Genomic DNA, 20,333 nt, shown 5'->3' with positions numbered 1-20,333 from the left:
CATACATAAATACGTACATACTTCACTAAAAATTCCCTTTTGAATCCTTTTAAATCAATTTTACAATTTATTCTGCCAAAAAGGTCCTTTATTCTGTCCCTGCGTACAGACGTCACGCAAGGAAAAAAAAAAAAAAAAAAGGTCCAACTAGATTCGGAAACGGTCAAAATGGATATTTCCGTTAAAATATGGTACCCGAAATTTTAGAGCTTACAGAACTTCCTTTACTTGGTGAAAGAAAGTGAAAATTTCATCGTAAAATTATATATATATATATATATGTAAAATATAAAAAATACGCTGGCTTTTCTCTGCGCGAACAGGCAACATATAATTAACTTTCCGGAATTTTAGGTTCTTCTACTGTAGAGACATTAGGTTAATTGGAAAAGCCGGAGAAATGAAAAATATGCAAAACCTTCGCCGGGAATCGAACTGCGGACCACTCAATTGCGCGCTGTGCGTTCAGACCACTACACCACGAAAACTCGCTAAGGAGAAGGGAGAAATATCTTATACCCTTAAATCCATTCTTTTCTCCCAAATCGAGAATCTTCGATGACTATATAACAACTTCAAATTAACCAATCATAGCTTAGAGTACTTAATGCATGTACTTTGTATAAATACCCCACTCGGAAATAAACTGCGTCACTTTTTTTCCTGGTTTCCACCTAGCTGATATTTCCTCGCTTTTCTTCCCCGTCAAAAGTGCCTTCTTAATTTTACGAATCAATGTAACAAGCAATGTATAGGATTTCATTATGACTGGATAAACATTTATGGAGATGATTTTATATGCGTAGAAATAAAGACTGGAAATTCTTCAAGGTTATGTTTTATTATCTTCATTTGTAAGTCTGCACTCTCAGCCGCTACGACTGCAAGCTGGTTACTCTTATATGTTGCATATTTCCGGATATTATATTGAACTTCTTCAATTTTCCGAGTGTGAATGATAAGAATGTTTGATAATGCTGAACAAACTTTTAACGAAACTACAGTCAACAATAAAATGTTTGTTTATTTGTACTAATTATTACGTTGAATACCTTGTTTTTTTTTAAACGTATAAGCCCAGTTATCATTACACAGTTGCATTCCAGACAGGAAGCAGCTTAATATATGTAAAAGCATAAACTTGCATAATATTCAACACTTCACTGCTAGAAAATTTAGAGATACGTTTAAAAATGGAACTTATTTTTACACCGAGAGTATATTTAAATCCTACAGTTTCTGAGTGAGTATACCTTTATCTATAATATTTTTCAGAATTTCGACATATACAAATGGGCAACAATTTCAAAAATCATTCCACTTTTTATTTCTTTGCCAGGTAATATCTTATCGATATAAAATTTCAGATTTACTGCTGAGATATCATTCATCTTACAACATTTATAAAGTCTCCTGAATTCATCTTTCTCTTCAGATGCAGAGAAAGTGTAGGAGAGATGAACGTTTATTTTCATAGCTGTGCTATGAAAACCGAATTATAATCAGTTTTATCGAGTCTTAAATTCCTTTTCTATTGAGAGGGAAAAGAAATAAAAATTCCTCGCTTTCCCTACGTTTCTAAGATTTTTGTATATTAGAGCATTTCATGCAACAAAAGCATGCGAGTTTTATAGCAATATAACTTTTATTTTACGATTCTTAGAACAAAGACTCTTAAATTATATAGCATTTGAATCACATAAATGGGATGACAAGTTCTTAAATTTTACTTTCTCGAAGCAGGAATAGGTTTTATACTGCTACAGTGTCGCTTAAAATGTTCGCTAAAGAAGCTATAGGAACTAAATGCCATTTTTCGGGATTATATTGGTTAATTACTATGCAGTGTAACGGGGTTACGTGCATCGATAGCATAGGGTGCAGCACTCCTTCATAACGGTGTCCCATCAGAAGGGTGTCACATAGTTGTGCAAGTCGCGCTGTGTACGAAAAAACAGAAACGTTCGCTGTAAGGATGCCCCAACATAAAGGAAAGAGCACAAATTGAAGATAAGTTTCAAAACCGCCTTTCCAGAATTGATTAATATTCAGTTGAACCTTTGTATTCAGACTATGTGGAATTTGTATTCAGACTATATTGTAATCTCCTTATATCCTACATCATAAGTTTTAATAAATACTGGATTCAGGGCGTACGGTGGGATTGCACGATGTACCATAATAGGCAAACTCTAGACCATTTAGAAAGCTTCAGTCTATGTAAATTCTTATAAAACTTGTAATTTTGTCCCATTTTTACTTCTTCTTCAAGAGTTAGTGTGGGAAGGCATTACCATTTGACCCGTGGTACATCGCTGGCATTCCCCATACTTTTACATGCACCTGTACCTATGCACAAACATATATATCCACACCCTACATATACACCAGTACCAGTAACCGGGTAAGGGTGGAAGTGCATATATATAGCGTATATATATATATATATAATATATATATGCTACCGTCAGAGACCGAAATTGGAGAATGACAATATTATCCGGTGAATGTCAACCCATACCAAATACTTTGGTGAAAGACCGAATATTTGGTTATATTCTTATACATTCGGATCATCAGGGTGTGTTTCGATAAGCACAGATATGCTCTGGTGGAAATAGAAACCAAACGCCGAGAAGACACATAGACAGGCATTGTAAAGGCAAAAGATTCTTGTACAATTCAAAGTGTCATAACAGGTTAATTTGCAGTAAATAAGACTGTATGACGGCAATCCTTAATAAATAAGTTTATTATTAGTGTTATTTTCTTTTCTTATTTAGAATGCGCTGTTCGTTTCAAGTTAAACGATTTATTTACATGTTCTGTTACTTAAGCTTGCTCCTATTTTCACATATATCATAGTACGTTTTACTAATAAATTAAGATTTAAAAACGTAAGAAATTTTTTTATTCAACATTCACCATCAGTGCAGGGTGACTATCGATACTAGCCGGTATAAGTGAGAAATAAGGATATCAACCATATATTTCGGACAAACATCAAGCGAGTATGTGAATATTGACATTCTCCAGATTTTGGTCTTTCATGGTTTCGGTTCGTGCTTAACTTTTGGAAGTGAGTGTATATATATATATTAACAGTACTTGCTTTTGTTGTATCTATATTAACAGTTTTTTATATACTGCTTTTTATTTCGCGTGTAGGCTAATTTTTTCACTCTTCAATGTCATTATTTTTTTTAAAAAAATACTGCGTTGAAATATTTCTTGGAGCCACAGCTACTGGTAACTTTTTGGCGAGCTCACTACAATTTTTCTTCCTATTATTTCATAATTTTTGCAGCATATTGCGCAAAAAATTTTTAAGATTAAATAGGTCTTACAGCACAGTACTTATTAGCTTTCAATTCCAATTATATTAATATATATATACACACTCACTTCCAAACGTTAAGCACGAAGATGTAAAATGCAAAAAAAAATCAACAAATACTGCTTTGATTGACACAAAATTCGGCAGGAAAGTAGCATATATATTTATGCATAAAACAAAATCAATATTTATATACAGAAATAAAACAATATTAATTTTTTGTAAGTTATCAGATAATGGCATATTGGTGACTTAAACATAATTATGTATAAAGTGAAAATAAACAGCATAAAATGAAAAAAAAAGTACATTAATAGGGTATGTGATCCCCTTCATCTGTATACAAAGTTTACACCTTGTGACTGCTTTCAATTAGGTGGTCAACCATCGCAGAATTAAGCAATAGCCATTCTCCTTGTAGAGCAGTTTCTAGCTCAATAAGAGTGGCTGGAGGTGGGAAACGTGAAGATATAGCACGGCCCGAGAGCATTCCAAAGATTTTCAATGGGATTAAGGTCGCCATATGCTGGCCACGCCATACGCGCAATCCCTTCACACTCCAGATAGTCATCGACGATGTCAGCTCTATGGGGACTGCGTTATCGTCCATTAAAACAAAAGTAGGGCCAACTACTGAAGCGTACAATCTCACAATGGATTTTAGGACTTCATCTCGATACCGGACAGCCGTCAAAGAACCCCGTTTAAAGATGTTCAGGTCGGTGCGGTATCCTTATGAAATCCCTGCCCACACCATAATGCTTCCGCCTCGGAATGCGTGATCTTCGGTGATGTTTTGGGACTGATTGGGTGTTCGTTGTTCACGCCATATCCTTATACGCTTGTCATCTGGCTCCAGAGCAAATGACTCGTCAGTAAACATGACATTGCCTCAGTCAGCCACATTCCAATTGACATGTTCCCGGCACCACTGTAATCGTGCCCCTCTTGATTGGACGAATAGAGGAACACAAACTCGATGTACCCGGGCGTACAGTCCACTCATATGTAATCTTCGGCGTACGGTATCTGCAGATATCGTCTTATCAATGGACGCTGTAACCACAGATGCACACGTGTGGAGATCGCTCTGCGATTCCGCTTGGCTACAATAGCAATATATCGATCTTCCGCGGGGGATTAACCCTCGGGTGACCAGCTACGGAACTTCGGACAACTTGTCTGTGTGGTTTGGAATTGTTTCCATAAACGTGAAATTAAAGAATGATGAACTCCGAAGAAAACAGCAACATCTGTGATCGACTGTCTTGCTTCAATGTGCCCCATAGCACGCCAGCGCTCAGAATCTTCTGTTGTGTAATTTGAAGAAAAAGGCTAGAGGGCGCTGTTGCTCGCTTAGTTGTAAGAGAATAAAGTTTGTTCATGTTGAAGGCGGCGGCCTAAGAATACGCTCTGTATATAGTAATTAAAATATTGTTAAAAACGTAAAAGTGTTAAAATTAGTGAACTCACTGAACCACCGTCATCTGATTTGGAGATGCACAAAATTATTAGATGGTGCATCGGCGTAAGGAATTAAGGCTTTGTGAAGATTTTAGGTGTTCGATCCAAGTGTTTCGATTTCAATGAATATTTCATACTCGAGGGACAATGGAATTCCAAATAAAGGTAGGGAAATCTTAAATTAATTATTTTGTGATTATTTGTAGTACATTAGTAAGTATTTATTATTGCTGTCGTGGGTGTATTTAAATTAAATAAAATGGAAGAGAAGTTAGATAGATTGAAACGTAAACGTTCCACATTGAGATCGTCTGTTACTAGGTTAATTAAAGTGATTGAAGATAAATTAAAAATTGAAGAAGAGGAAAATTCGATTAAAGAATTACGAGAATTGTTTGAATTATTAACCGAAAAGAAAAATAATTTGAGAACGATTGATGATGAAATACAAGAGTTAATTGATGTTAACTTAATTGAAGAAGATTGTAGTATACGCGAAGAATACAATGACAAATGTATAATTGCTTGTAGTCAAATTAAGCAGTTTCTAGGTGCGGTTACCGCAGTACCGCCAGCGAGGAAACCCCAAAGTTCTGATTTAAACCAGTCTAGTGGTAATGGAATTTTGCATGTAAGTTCCAGTTCTAGTGGGAGTAGTACGCTGAAATTACCAAAATTAATGATTGATAAATTTTGGGGAGACCCCAAACAATGGAATGAATTTTGGAATAGTTTCGAAAATTCGATACATAAAAACGAAACGCTTTCAAAAATACAAAAATTTGTATACTTAAAAACATTCTTAACTGGACAAGCTTCGAATGTTGTGTCAGGCTTTGAGTTAACAGAAAGTAATTATGATAGTTGTGTAGCATTACTAAAGGACAGATATGGTCGAAAAGACCTGATCATTAATTCATTCATGAATAAAATTCTGAATTTAGAAGCTGTTAAAAATTCTGCTAACGTAAAGGCTTTACGTAAATTATATGACGAATTAGAAGTTTCGATTTGTAATTTGGAAACTTTAGAAGTAACTTCTGGCTCATATGGACATTTATTAATTCCAATATTATTAAAATTAATTCCGGCCGATTTAGTTTTGGAATTTAATCGGTAAAGAGAATCGAAAGATAAAGTTGAAGTTTCGGAATTAACACAATTTATTAAAACGGAAATAGAATGCAGGGAAGTTTCAAATCTAGTATTAAGCGAAAGGAAAAATCCTGTGCCTCCGCGAGTTGATCAATCAAAATATGAAACTAGAAAATACGTAAAAAATACACCCACGGCTACATTTCATACTGCAGTTAACCGAAAATGCATCTTTTGTGATAATTTGCACGAGTCATTTAAATGCGAAGTGAATGTTTCTGATAAATTAAAGAAACTAAGATCCGAAAACCGCTGCTTTTCTTGTTTTAAAAAATTCCATACATCAGAAAGGTGCAGAAATAAAACTAAATCTAATAAATGTGGCGGTATGTACCACAATGAATCGATTTGTACTAATAAATCCCTTGTAAACAAAAAGTCGGAACAAGGTTATTCCAAAAATGAAACTGAATCTCTGACTTTGAATTCTGAGGAAAGAAATAAAGTTCAAAACTTAAAATTGATTGCTTCTATTCCTCAAGGTGATAATAATAATGACTGTAATGCCAGGGAAATATTATTACAAACTTGTACAGTTTATGCTTGTTCTAAGTATAAATCAAAATTAACTAGATTAATTCTTGATCAAGGCAGTCACAGATCCTTTATAACGAAAAAATTGGCCGACCATTTAAAACTTACTCCAATCCGTTATGAAAGACTTTCTGTTTATTCATTTGGTGCGACGAAGGCAATGAATCATTCCTATCCGGTCGTTGAAATCGAAATTCAGAATTGGAAACAAAATAATAAAATAAAAATTGAATGTTTGATCTCGGATGTTATTTCCTCGGCGTCCATCAGTGTGCCTAGTAAACAAATTGCAGACTTCATGGAGCATATGGGGTTGCAGATCGCCGATTGCGCAAGAAAAAATAACATAGATGTTGAGATATTAATTGGGGGGGATGAATTCTCGAATGTAGTTTATTCTGAAAGAATAAAAATATCTGAAGGGTTGTACGCAGTCAGTTCTGTGTTTGGTTGGGTTGCCGCAGGAATCGAGAAAAATAAAACAAACAAAAATTGTTCTGAAAATTTAGCGGTAATGACAAACACTGTTGTGTTGAAAGATTTAAAAGGTTTTTGGAAATTATAACATATGGGAATTAATGATTCTGATGATTATTCCGATATTGACTGCGAAATAGGTAGACCAGTTTGAAAGAAATTTGCAGTTTAAAAACGGAAGATATGAGGCAAATTTAATCTGGAAATACAGTCAGAATAATCTAGGAAATAATTTTGAGGTAGCTAAGAAACGATTCGCAAACCTTCACAATAAACTAAATAAAACTCCGGAGATTTTTCAGGAATATAAAAATATAATTGAGAACCAGATATTAGAAGAAATTGTGGAGGAATGTCCAAATAATGATACAAATTTGGGATATTTATGCCTCACCGAGCAGTGATACGACCTAGTGAAACTACTAAGGTAAGAATTGTGTACGATGCTAGCTCAAGGACAGAGGACACGAATTCGTTAAATGACTGCCTTGAATCGGGACCTAATCTAAATCCAAATATACTAGACATTATGTTAAATTTTCGTAAGTTTAAGATAGCGTTTTGTGGAGACGTTGAAAAAGCCTTTTTGATGATAGGAATTGCTGAAGGTGATAGAAAATTTCTAAAATTTCTTTGGTTTAATGAAAATAATGACTCCTTTAAGATTATGCAAATGTGTCTCGTAGCTTTCGGTTTGACTATATCTCCTTTCATGTTGGCCGCCACTATAAAATATCACATTCGAAAATATAAAGATAAAATGCAGGACAGTTTCCAAATGTTAGATTCTTCTGTCTATGTCGACGACCTATATTTTGGAGCAGGAACGGTTGAAGATGCATATCGGTTATCTGTAGATGCGGTTTACATATTTAAGGATGCTGGGATGAATTTCAGAAAATTAAGAACTAATTCTAAAGCATTAAACGATTTATGTGTCTCAAATGGGATTAAGGAATCAGATAACAAATTAAATAGTGAATCGAATTTCTTAGGCATGATTTGGTATTCCATTGAAGACAATATAAAGTTAAATTTAAAAAAATTAATTGACTTTTCTACTGGAAACGATTTTGCTACAAAAAGGAAACTTTTGCAAGGCATCGCCCAAATATACGATCCATTTGGATTTATTGCACCCTTTGTTATTCGGGCGAAAATTATTATGCAAGAAATCTGGTGTTCCGGTTCTGACTGGGATGAGGTCCTTCCTGCAAAGATTAAGGACAAATTCAACATTTGGCGGGAGGAACTTAATGATTTAACTAAAATATCGATACAGCGAAATTTCTTTGATGACGATCCAATGAATATAAGCCTTCACCTATTTTCGGACGCTAGTCCTAAAGCATATGGGGCCATCGCATATTTCAGATATTGTACGAGTGATTCTAAAATTAAAACTTCCTTTATCATTAAGACACAATAACACGCCGAATAAATACTAATTCAGAAGTCAAACAACAAAAATCAGCGTTAATTTACAAAATTTTCACAGGACTAGTTTCGATGGTTTTACCGAACCATCATCTTCAGCTGCAAAACCGCAAATGAACAAGATAGGAAATAATGATTAGATAAGATAAGAAAGCCTGGACAAGAATAAGCAAGTGGCGCCATCTGTTGGCGAAACCAGAACTAAAACATAATTTCTCTAAAAGCCGAAGGCAAATTTGGATTGGAATTAGGATCGTTAACTAGAACAGAAAGATTTTTATGAATGTGAAATGCCTCTAGAAAATCCAGTTCTCCAATGGAAGATGTTTTTTGAATAATTTTGGCAGCAGAAAAATTGAAAGTGTGATTTTCGGACCAACAATGTTGAGCAACAGAAGACTTCTGTGTTTCCTTTTTTCTAACATATGCCTCATGTTCTTTGACGCGAAATTTTAAGGCTCTCTTAGTTTGGCCAATGTAAATTAAACCACACTGGCAAGGAATCCTATAAATACCCCAGGAATTCATATCCGGAATGGGGTCCTTGAGTATAGAAGTTGGCATTTTATTGATGGGAGAATAAAAAACCCGAAAGTTAAATTTCTGCAAAATATGTGCAACTTTATAGCTAATTGATGGAAAGAAGGGAATGACAACAGAATTTTTATAATCTCCTAAAATAAGAGTGTGGCTTTTAGTGTGTTGAGATGAAAATTTTTTAACTGCTTGATTAATAATGTTGGGTGAAAAGCCCCTGTCAATAGCTATTGCTTTTAAATAATTTAGTTCTTCATCAAGGGCTAGTTTGGAGGAGCAAACTTGAAGAGCACGGAAAACATAGGAATAAAATGAAGCTAACTTTTGTTCAGTCGGATGACATGATTTAAAGTGTGGTGGAAGGCAAACCGATGAAGGTTTAGTTCTGGTTTCGCCAACAGATGGCGCCACTTGCTTATTCTTGTCCAGGCTTTCTTATCTTATCTAATCATTATTTCCTATCTTGTTCATTTGCGGTTTTGCAGCTGAAGATGATAGTTCGGTAAAACCATCGAAACTAGTCCTGTGAAAATTTTGTAAATTAACGCTGATTTTTGTTGTTTGACTTCTGAATTCCTTTATCATGTCGAAATGCAGAGTTGCACCTTTAAGAGCAATCACGCTTCCTCGTTTAGAGTTAATGGGAGCACTCGTGGCTGCTCGAATGTATAAATATTTGAAAAAATTGTTTGGTGATTTAATTGAGGATGTTTATTTTTGGAGTGATTCCGAAATCGCCATTACTTGGATTAAAGGTTCGCCAAATAATTGGAAACCATTTATCGCCAATCGTGTTACAGAAATACAGGGTATATGCAACAAAATATTGTGGAACCACTGCGAAGGAAAACAAAATCCTTCCGATTTACTAACTCGAGGAATTAGTGTTCAGTCACTAGTTAAGAATGATCTGTGGCATGGGCCACACTGGTTACGTTTTCCTACTGAAAACTTTCCAAAACAAAAGAAATTAAAACCAAATTCAGAATCGTTGGAGTTAAGAAAAAGTATTATTTTGACTGCACCTGTAATTAACAATGAATCCCCAATTTTGCATATAGAAAAATTCAGTTCTTTAGGAAAATTACTTCGAATTACTGCCTATGTATTTAGATTTATTGGGAGGCTTCGGAAAAGGTCTACAGAGAATGGACCTTTAAGTGCTTTTGAGATTAAAGCAGCTGAACATTATTGGGTAAAAATTACGCAACGAGAATCGTATCAAGCGGAAATAATTAAGTTATCAAATAAAAAATCAATTCTCGATTCTTCCATCTACTCCCTTAATCCAAGGCTTGATGAGGAGGGAATTCTTCGGTTGAAAGGTCGCATTCAATTTGCAGACTGTCACGAGAATTTAAAACATCCTATTCTATTACCCTCAAAATGCAAGTTTACCGAGTTGATCATCCTGGACTCGCATGAAAGGGTATTCCATGCTGGAGTTAATTCGTCACTAACTCAGATCAGAGACAAATATTGGATCGTTAAGGGAAGACAACGTGTTAAGACTATCATCAGCAAATGTGTGATATGCAAACGATATAGTGCTCGTCCTGGGGTACAGGATATCGCTCCACTTCCTCCAGACAGAATCCAAGAGGCGCCTCCATTTGCTGTGACCGGATTGGTCTTCGCCGGTCCATTTTTTACGAAAGACAGGCAAGGTAAAGTTTACATGCTATTGTTAACGTGTGCGGTCACTCGTGCCTTACATATAGAGATAGTAACTGATCTCAGCACTGAAAATTTTTTGCTAGCTTTCCGAAGATTTTTAGCTCGCCGAGGACTGTGTACCACCGTGTACTCCGATAATGCCAAGACTTTTAAAAGAGCTGATAAAAAACTAAAACATATTTTTAAAACTTTGAGTGACTCATCTGTGAAAGAATTATTTTCTGCTAGAGACATAAATTGGAAATTTATTATTGAGAGGGGTCCATGGTGGGGAGGGTTTTGGGAGCGTATGGTACGAACCATAAAATCCAGCTTATGCAAAATTATTGGTCGAGCATCCCTTACTGTGAAAGAGCTTGAAATCCAGGCAATGATTAATTGTAGACCAATTACCTACGTGTTTACCGATCCCAATGAACCTTCTCCACTAACGCCCTCTCAATTTCTGGTTGGTAGACGATTACTATCTCTGCCCTGCTAATCAAATAACATCCCAGAAATCTCTGGACAATAGGGCAAATTTTGGAATTAATGCCAGGTAGAGATGGTAAAATAAGATCTTGCATAATTAAAACACCTACTGGTACCTTAAAAAGGCCTATACAATTGTTATATAATATGGAACTTAACTAATGTTTGTATTTTGTATTTTTAGGTTTGATTCTCCTGACCTTGCTGATAGGTATCATTTAGTGTTTTGTAAAATTTTATGTGCTTATAATTATGTATGCATGTTTGTTATATTTAACCATTTCTCCAGGATTTATTGTCGAAATATTAATTGAATATTCTAGAATATATTATTGAAAGATGAACTCTCCACCGAGTTCAGGTGGGGAGTGTTGTGTAATTTGAAGAAAAAGGCTAGAGGGCGCTGTTGCTCGCTTAGTTGTAAGAGAATAAAGTTTGTTCATGTTGAAGGCGGCGGCCTAAGAATACGCTCTGTATATAGTAATTAAAATATTGTTAAAAACGTAAAAGTGTTAAAATTAGTGAACTCACTGAACCACCGTCATCTGATTTGGAGATGCACAAAATTAGATCTTCTATTCGTCTTCTGGAAGTCATAGAAACACGTCTTGAAACATGTCTTGAAAACAAATTGTACGAAAGTTTTAAACACCTTCTATCAGCACTTCAGCAATTTCTGTAACCCTTCATAAAGTTCTACAGCCGTTCCATTTCTAGTTTAGCATATAGCTTTTTATCGTATCTAAATCAAATTTTGTCCCAAATAATTTTTCCATAAACCTAAACTGATTCGTAGTTTCTTAGCGTTTCTAATAACTATGATCAAATAGGCTAAAATTAAGTGCTTTGGATAAGATAAAACGTCGAACTGCGAGAAGGCAAAATATTCGTCTCTTACATAATATATATGTTAGAAATATTCCTAAATTTATTTTATATTAAGTTGAAGCATAAGTAATGGCCATTTATGTTGTGTCTAAAATTACGCGGTAAAAGGAGCCAGTCGCCAAATCCGGTGGTGAAAAATTATTATCCACCACCTTTTAATCCGGGAGCTGCTGTAGAGTCATTAGATTTTTTGAAGCAGGAGACGTAAAAATGTGCAGTGCCCTGGCAGCGACTCGAACACTGGACCCGAATACGCGTCGAGTGTGCTACCGTTACACGACGAAGCCATGCTGGAAGGAGGGAGAAAGAACCTTATATTTCAATGTCACGCTTCAACATTCTTGTAATAAGATATATGTGTCAATGATATTTCTAAGCACAAAACTGATGCACTCATATTTAATTTTCAAGAGATTATTTACCCAAGAGTTCATATTAAAATTTTAATATGACTTTGGAATTTAAGTAATTAAAACGTAATAATCAATTTTGATTATATGATTTTGCACGAGAAAGCATTAAATAAGTAACTGAATGCAAATAATATGATATGGAAAATGAGAATTATAAAAGTATGACTCTCATTACCGTCTCATTAAGAAAAATTATATTTTATTAAATTTTGCACAGAAATATAAACATAAATAACAGTTCTTTGCTAAAAGTAAGTAAAATATATGAACTGATGTTAGTTTTTTTAAAATAACGCCAGAAATGTAATGAACAAATTAAATCATTTTATTTCATCATATTTATAAATTATAATTTCCTAAATATCCGACGGATTTATATCTTAACGTTATCATTAATCAATTTTTCAAAGTTCGTCTGAAAATCCACAGAATGTTTCTTGTTATCCACAGAATGGTGTTTCTCTGAAAACCCATAGTACTATATAACATCAACATTTGCCTTTCATTTCTGATGCCGTAAATCACGTCTTTTAAGGCAACAAATAAAATAACATATTCAGAGAAACATCGCTTAATGAATGCAAAAATATATAAGCAACATATTTTACAAATATCTTTATTACTTAAGTGGAATTTGTATTATACATAACAGTATAAATTTGTTACAGAAACTAATGCTCGTTATCTAAGTTCACCGAAGTGCTATTCTTTTAGATCATTCGAGATGTGCAGGAAGATTCTCGCTGTCCAAGAATTACCACCCGTAAACTACCCTGTAAATACACTTATTCTACACCATCCTTCAGGAGATAGCAAGCCACATAGATATTAATTACGCTGCGCCAACTTACGACCCAAAAGAAACAACGCCTGGTAAAGAATTACGACAGTAGCCGTACTTCAGAAGCTTGGCCATAAATGACCGTAGAGACCATGGTCCTGCAGTGGAATATGCCTGGCAAAAACATTTCCAGACGTTAGCTGTCCCATGGGGATCACCTCGCTCATTTCAGGCTTTCTGAGTTATGGTTGCAGTGAATAGCTTCAGAGGAGAACTTTATAACATCCGCGGCGATAACTTTGCTGTTATCTCATTTGTGTTGAGTAGCATAGTGTCTTTATTTAGCAACATGAGGAGAGTTCTAATTGTGCCGTCGGCTGTTTTAATTTTGGTGAAGAATGATGTTTGCCTTCGCTTTTCTCTCATCATATGTACTTTTAGTGAGAAGTGATCGGATTGATCATGAAGTATTTACATGAAGAAACATCAAGCGAAGAATATTTATTTAGCAGCTGCTTTATTTAGATATCTCCATTTCTACAGTACATTTTATAACTCACTCAATTATTTTTAAGCAGTTATTTTTAAGAGTTCCATTTCAAGTGAACTTCTGTATTTAAACTTTAAATCACGTTTTAGTTGCCAATAATTAAGTATACTAAGCAAAATTATAGGAAAAAACAACCGTTGTCAAATGTTTAAAATATAGTTACTTAGTTTACGCTTAGAATACCAATTAAAATTTTATTAAGTTATAAAAATATGTAAAGTATGTTTAAATTAGTAAATATACTTTATATACGGAAAGTAAAGTGCGTATTATTAAAAATATATTTAATTTATATACTAAAAATACATTAAAATTAGTTTATTGTTATTTTGCATGTTATAACAATTATTGCATGCTAGAATGATTAAGTTACACATTATTCAATTATTTAATTAGTTGCACATTTCAAGACATGAATTGTGTTTAGTATTAGCAACAAGCATTTATTTTGAGAAAATTATATAAATCACTTATTAGAATTTGTACACAATTTGATTGCACTAAAAACTCCGTAATTAACGATATTTATGGTCTCTAAAATTTCGTTATATATCTGATCTGTTCTGTATTTATGCTAAGGTATCTAGTTTCTTTGACTATAGTACAGGATATTTTAATCATAATTTGTCTTGGCTTTCCGACGTAACCATATTTTAACTGAATGATTCTTACGTGGCGGGAAATATCTCATATAAAGATTGTTAAGAATATATGTATACATATTCCCAAATATTGAATTTTCGAATTTTCAATTTCGAACTTGTCCGGGAGAGACGTGTGTGTGGCATTACAGTGTATGCAAGAAGAAGACAAGTGCTCTTGAAAAATGCTCTTGCTTCCTATGCAGAAATACAGGACAAGAGGTGTTGACTGCGCAATCGAAATTTCGAAGTTTGCTCAAGAAAGCTACAGCTTTTAATAAAATTCTGTGTTTTAAAGCTATTATAAAGGTCTTGTCGGAATAGAGATAGATTAATGATATTTTTTACTGCAGGTGCAATGATTTTTTAATGGTAGCGTCTCTACCATTTAAAAATGGAGCTGAATGTTTATTTCCATACTAGTTTCAATAGTATATATACAATCAGTAAGGTGAGTTCGTCAGGTGTTTTATGACTTTTCTTGCTAGCCTTGGACGAAATCTGTTCCGGATGTTGCATAAAACTGCGACTGGGTACAGGTCGTTTTGCCAATTTGGCAAATAGCAATTTTTATATTGATTCTTAAAAATACTGTAGAGTGATTTTACTGGTTAACATAATTAACTGTAAAAATAACTGTTGGTTGATACTATAAAAGCGCAGAAATATTATTCTTCAGGGATTTACGGACAAGGCTCACAGTTATGAGGGATAGACTGCTTTTTTTTTCTTCCCAAGTTTGCTGCGCGTATCTTGGTGCTTGGAAAATATTAATGTAGGATATTAATTTCGCTAACATACATCTCCTTTCAGTACAGAAGGAAAAACATCCTTTGCAGGTGACAAGAAAACGAATTGGGAAAGGCATACTCTATGTCTTCTTAAAAGTACGAATTTCGCTGGAACAGTGTGGGGTACCACTATGCTTGGAAGTTCAATAAAGGTTGGTGTCTTGATAAAAACCTGAGTATACTGCCCATCTTTCTTTTTGCTCTCCGACTAACACTTCTTCACAATTCATACGACTAATTTGATGAAGATAGATCACAAACTTTGATCAGAGATCAGTAGTACTTGCTAAGTTATGGTCATGAATTTTAACAATTAAAATCTTTAGGAAAAACTTCATCACTTACCATTGCACCTGCTTATGTATGTTACTTTAAGTTTATAAGGTAATAAGCTTAAAGTAACATACATAAGCAGGTATTTCTCAAGCCTTCTTAGCATGTCTTCGTGGACACTCGGCAGTCCAGGGAAGGGCACTGCTCATTTTTCACCTCTCCTTTTTAAAAATAACCTAATGTCTCTACAGTGGCGCCCGAATTAAAAGAGGTGGTGGAGGATGACTCTTCGCCTCTCACAGGATTTGGCGATTTGGTGTCCTGTTTCCCTTCGCCTTTTAAAAGGGGGACTATATAAAGTATTTCTCCTGCCTTCATAGCATGCCTTCGAGGTGCAGTGGCTAGCACAGTCGGCGTGTATTCGAGAGGTCTGTGGTTCGAGTTCCGGCAAGGGCATTGCTCATTTTTCGTCTCTCCTGCTTCGAAATAATCTAATGTCTCTACCAGCTTTCAAAGGCAAAAATCGGACTAATTCGCAGTAAAATATTAATATTAAATCTTTTCGTACTGGAATACGCTATGGGTTAAATTACCTATTGTAAACTAATTTAAGCATTTTATATTAGTCTTATTGTATGACTTCTATGAATTAGTCTTATTGCATTTCTAAATTAATTTTATTGTATTCTAAATTAATTAATCTTATTCACTTTGCCCTACGGCAGACTAATTTAAGCATTCTAAGAAAATTTAACATAACATAGGTTAAGCTGCACTGCTCAGAATGCTAGTTATACTGGATGCAGCTTTGATTCTCAATATCGACAAATTGCGATCCAGTAACATTCGAACTAAGTGTGATTATATACATACACCTGAATAGAAACATGATATAAAAATTTACATTGAACATACTAATAATCAAAGTTTAATTTCTGAAATTTAATTTCTTCATAAGGAATTTTTAGTTACATTTTAATCCATTATATACTCATTAGAACAGACTGTGCAGCTTTTAAAATAGATGATGAAAAATAAATTTCAATAGCGCACTGAGTGAATTTCTTTCTAAATAAACAAGAATACACTTTAAACAAGTGGAAGTGTACTGATAAAATTTGTATTCTTTTCTGAAATTAAATGGACCTCTGAAAGTTGGTACAAACTGTTCTTTATTTTCTAAAGTACTTTTATTCATTACTCCTTATCTAATATACTATTTATATTTATTTAAAAGCATTTATGAATATTTTCTGTACCATTTCTTGTTTAATTTATAAAACACGTTAAAAACAAGAAAATTTAAATAAAAGTATATGAATGTTTTGAGTTTGGGAAAGGAGAAAGAGGACGAATGCTCGTCTAGGAATGGTGAAAGGGTTACATGGGCACAAAAGGTTGAGAACCACTGTATTAATTCATATCGCATTCGTACCAGTCACAGGTTTCTTAGAATATGAACTAACATAAATACTGAATATAATTTCTCTAAAGTGATCGTACCCATAAAAGACCAAAATTACCTAGAAATGTGGGTGGTCATCTTATAGAGGATTCATTATGTTTTTCTGTTAAGTCGATAATCTCCATAGAAGACCAAAATCATTTTGAAGCATTTGGAGCACATTGTGTAAAGCACTTACTATACTTGGTTATTTTTTGTATCTTAACAGTGCAATTAATATCTCAGTTGCCAAGTATTTATATCGTAGCTAATCAACGCTGTGTAGGCCTTTTGGTAGTATTTATATCGTAGCTAATCAACGATGTGTAGGCCTTATGAAAGTAAAGTGTTTTTGTAAATCAGACGCTCACCCCAGGAAGATGGTCTAAAAATAGAAGTGATTACACAAGTGTACTTCAATCTAGGCGGTCTCTCATGTCTGCATCCCGAAGGTCGTTTACCTCCTTCTACACGTCAATGCTAATAGATGGCGCCCCCGCAGCAATCTTAATTTGGCGAAGATTTTGAATAAATTATGTTGGTTTTGTGAGGTTTGGTGTCCTTTTATTTGGTGGAAGTTTAGCCTCGAGGGAAAATAGTAGTCTCTGAGCTGAAATTTCTTTCCCCACACAGAAGGGTAAAACGAAGCAGGTTGCAAGTAAATAAACGCTTCTCACTTAGTCGACTTGGAAAACGAAGCAGGTTGCAAGTTAATAAACGCTCCTTCACTTAGTGAAGACCTGGAAAACGAAGCAGGTTGCAAGTAAATAAACGCTCCTCACTTAGTCAAGAACTCGCAACTTTGCCCTCTTATTACGGCGTTTAATTTTTCTGAAGTCCGATGTTTGTTTTTAACTGGCTCTCAAATTTGATGACCGTTTGCCAAATTAACATACTAATTAGTAGCACTAACTTTCACAGAGCAGACTACTTAACTTTTTTTTTCTGTTCGATCATATTTTAAACGAAATTACTCAGTATACAATACATTTTATTTTGATTTGATCGTGTTTAAGAACTAAGAACTGAAATAAACTTTTGGCTCAATCTCATATTTGATATTTCAGCGTTAGGCACAGAAATTGCAATCAGCATTACTGAATAGTTAAAGCTTTGACACTGAAAATGGTCAAAAAAATTTCTAAAACTATGAAAGATTGATTCTAAGTAGATTGATTCTAAGTAATTTATAGTCCTGTAAACGAAATTATAGTATATGAAATGTATGTATACACACACACGAAAAAAAGAAAAAAAATGCTTAATAATAAAGCTAAAAAGACAAAAAAAAAGTTTAGTAGCAGTGAGTGTAACAGGACACTAGCAGACTGCGAGCGCAACGAAAGCATAAAAAAAAAAAAAAAAAAAAAAAAAAAACCTTAGGTGATCTTTTGGGCAATCGTTAAAATCTAAAACCTTCCAGACTATTTCCCTCTCTCTTTTTTTTTTAAATGTATAACTAATCTCGCATATATATATACCAAAAATTCTGTACTCAAAGAGAGCTGGAAATTTTATTCTATTACTCAGTCTAAACCCAAACTACGTTGATGTTTATTCTGCAGTGACACAGATAAGATGAATTTAATGAAAATGCTTTGTGAGTTCCCATGTGGTCTAGTGGTTAGGATTCCTGGCTTTCACCCAGGCGGCCCGGGTCGGATTCCCGGCATGGGAAGCGGGTTCCATGGTGTAATGGTTAGCTCTCTGGACTTTGAATCCAGCGATCCGAGTTCAAATCACGGTGGAACCTATATTTTACCGGACGAATTTTGTCTACTTATTCAAATTTTAGTTTCCTTTGAAAGTCAGTATGCATAAAAATGTTTTTGAACTTTTAAAATTAGTAACTGAATTATTAATATGAAAGCAGCATCCATGTAAACACCCTTTAAGAATATTAAAAAAATAAAGTTAAGAGTGCCATAAAGAAATCCAAAGTTTTGATTGCGCTTTACGATAACAAATGATTATATGGAACTACACAAAAATTCACAAACAAATCTAGCGATCCGAGTTCCAATTTCGGTGGAACCTATGTATTTTAACCGAATTTTATATATAATATTATAATAATATATTTTTATATATAATTAATACCTACTTATTAATACGTTCGCTACTAACCACGAGTTATCTCGTCGCGGAACTGTTTGCTTTCACGTCTCTCGAATTACTTTGCACCTTTTTCGTTGCCCTGCGCTTCCAACACACTTTTGGATTGTGTCGTCAGAGTTCTCCACCCGAATATGGCTACCTGGCATTCTGAATTTCGAATTTGTTTTATTCTGTTTTCTGTTTGAGACTTCAAACCGAAACTTTACCGAATTTTTGATTAAAATTCGATTGTTTTATCACAAGCCGAGAAACCTACATACATTCATACAGATTCTTCATTACTTAATTTCTTTGAATATAATGCAGAACTCTTAACATTTGGTGGTAACAATTTGAAAAGTGATAATTCGTTTATAGTGATTCAACACAAAATGCCAAAATGAAATTAATAGCCCTTTGGGCTAAACAAAAGTATAGTAGGAGTGAGTGTAAAGACCAGACTGGTAGACTTCGACCTCAGCGAGAGCGTAAAAAACCTTAAAGAACCCTTTTGGGTGGCCGTTAAAATTCGAAACCCTTCTGATATTTTATACTTTTCCCCCTTAATTATACAGTTTCATGTTCTTTTCCAGTGAATGAATGACCTCCGAGTTTTCAGATCAAGAGTAAAGTATCGATCAGACATTTCTAAATATGTTATAATTGAACTTTAAAAAAATAAGTGAATTTTCATAAGTAAACTTTTTAAATATATTAAGAACAGTTGCTAGACAAATTTTAATTCTATAAATATTATTCTGTAAAATTTCTAATTAAAATTCTGTGAAATATTTGTTAGTCCAAAGGGCAATTTGCCCAGAAGGACTATTAATTTCGTTTTGGCATTTTGCGTTGATTCACTACAAGCGTTGTTTCACTTTTCGTTTTGTTTTGCGATCTTGCGTCGAATCACTCTGAATGTCTGTTTCACTTTTCAAACTGTCGCCACCAAATACTGTCGCTCTGCATGATATTTAAAGAATTTTAAATAAATAAATAAAAAAATTAATTTAAAATTTTTTAAATTAAAAAAATGAAATTAAAAATACTTGAAAAAAACATCTGAAACGTTTCAGATTTTAAATTACGTCCAAAGGGGCATTTTTAAACATATTGTCTGTTACTTTTACTTATTAAATATCACGTTTTTCGCACTTAAACCATAAAATTTAGTTCAAGAGCAATATTGCAAAATAGTTTTAAATGCAGCATTTTGCATTGAGCATGTGATCGAGTTTTCTTTCATTATGTAATCAAGACTCTTTTTGTAAGATTTTAAAGTTATGCGATACAATGCATATTTCAGTTTTCCCTGAGGTTCCCCGTTGTTTATGTGTATATCTATGCTCAAGCTTCGTTCTTGAAC

General features: G+C 34.1%; 1 non-coding gene across 1 annotated transcript; it reads left to right on the top strand.

Moving 5' to 3' along the window:
* The first annotated feature begins 18,476 nt into the window (after positions 1 to 18,476).
* On the top strand, positions 18,477 to 18,548 carry TRNAE-UUC (transfer RNA glutamic acid (anticodon UUC)). Its single transcript has one exon. It is a non-coding gene; the product is annotated as a tRNA-Glu (tRNA).
* Positions 18,549 to 20,333: the final 1,785 nt, after the last annotated feature.

The sequence above is a fragment of the Stegodyphus dumicola genome, chromosome 6 (genome assembly GCF_044657685.1).
Source record: "Stegodyphus dumicola isolate Sdum_Otavi_A_Nest chromosome 6, ASM4465768v1".
Taxonomy (NCBI): Eukaryota; Metazoa; Arthropoda; class Arachnida; order Araneae; family Eresidae; genus Stegodyphus; species Stegodyphus dumicola.
The sequence above is the reverse complement of the archived record's forward strand: the minus strand, read 5'-3'. Positions and strand labels throughout refer to the sequence as shown.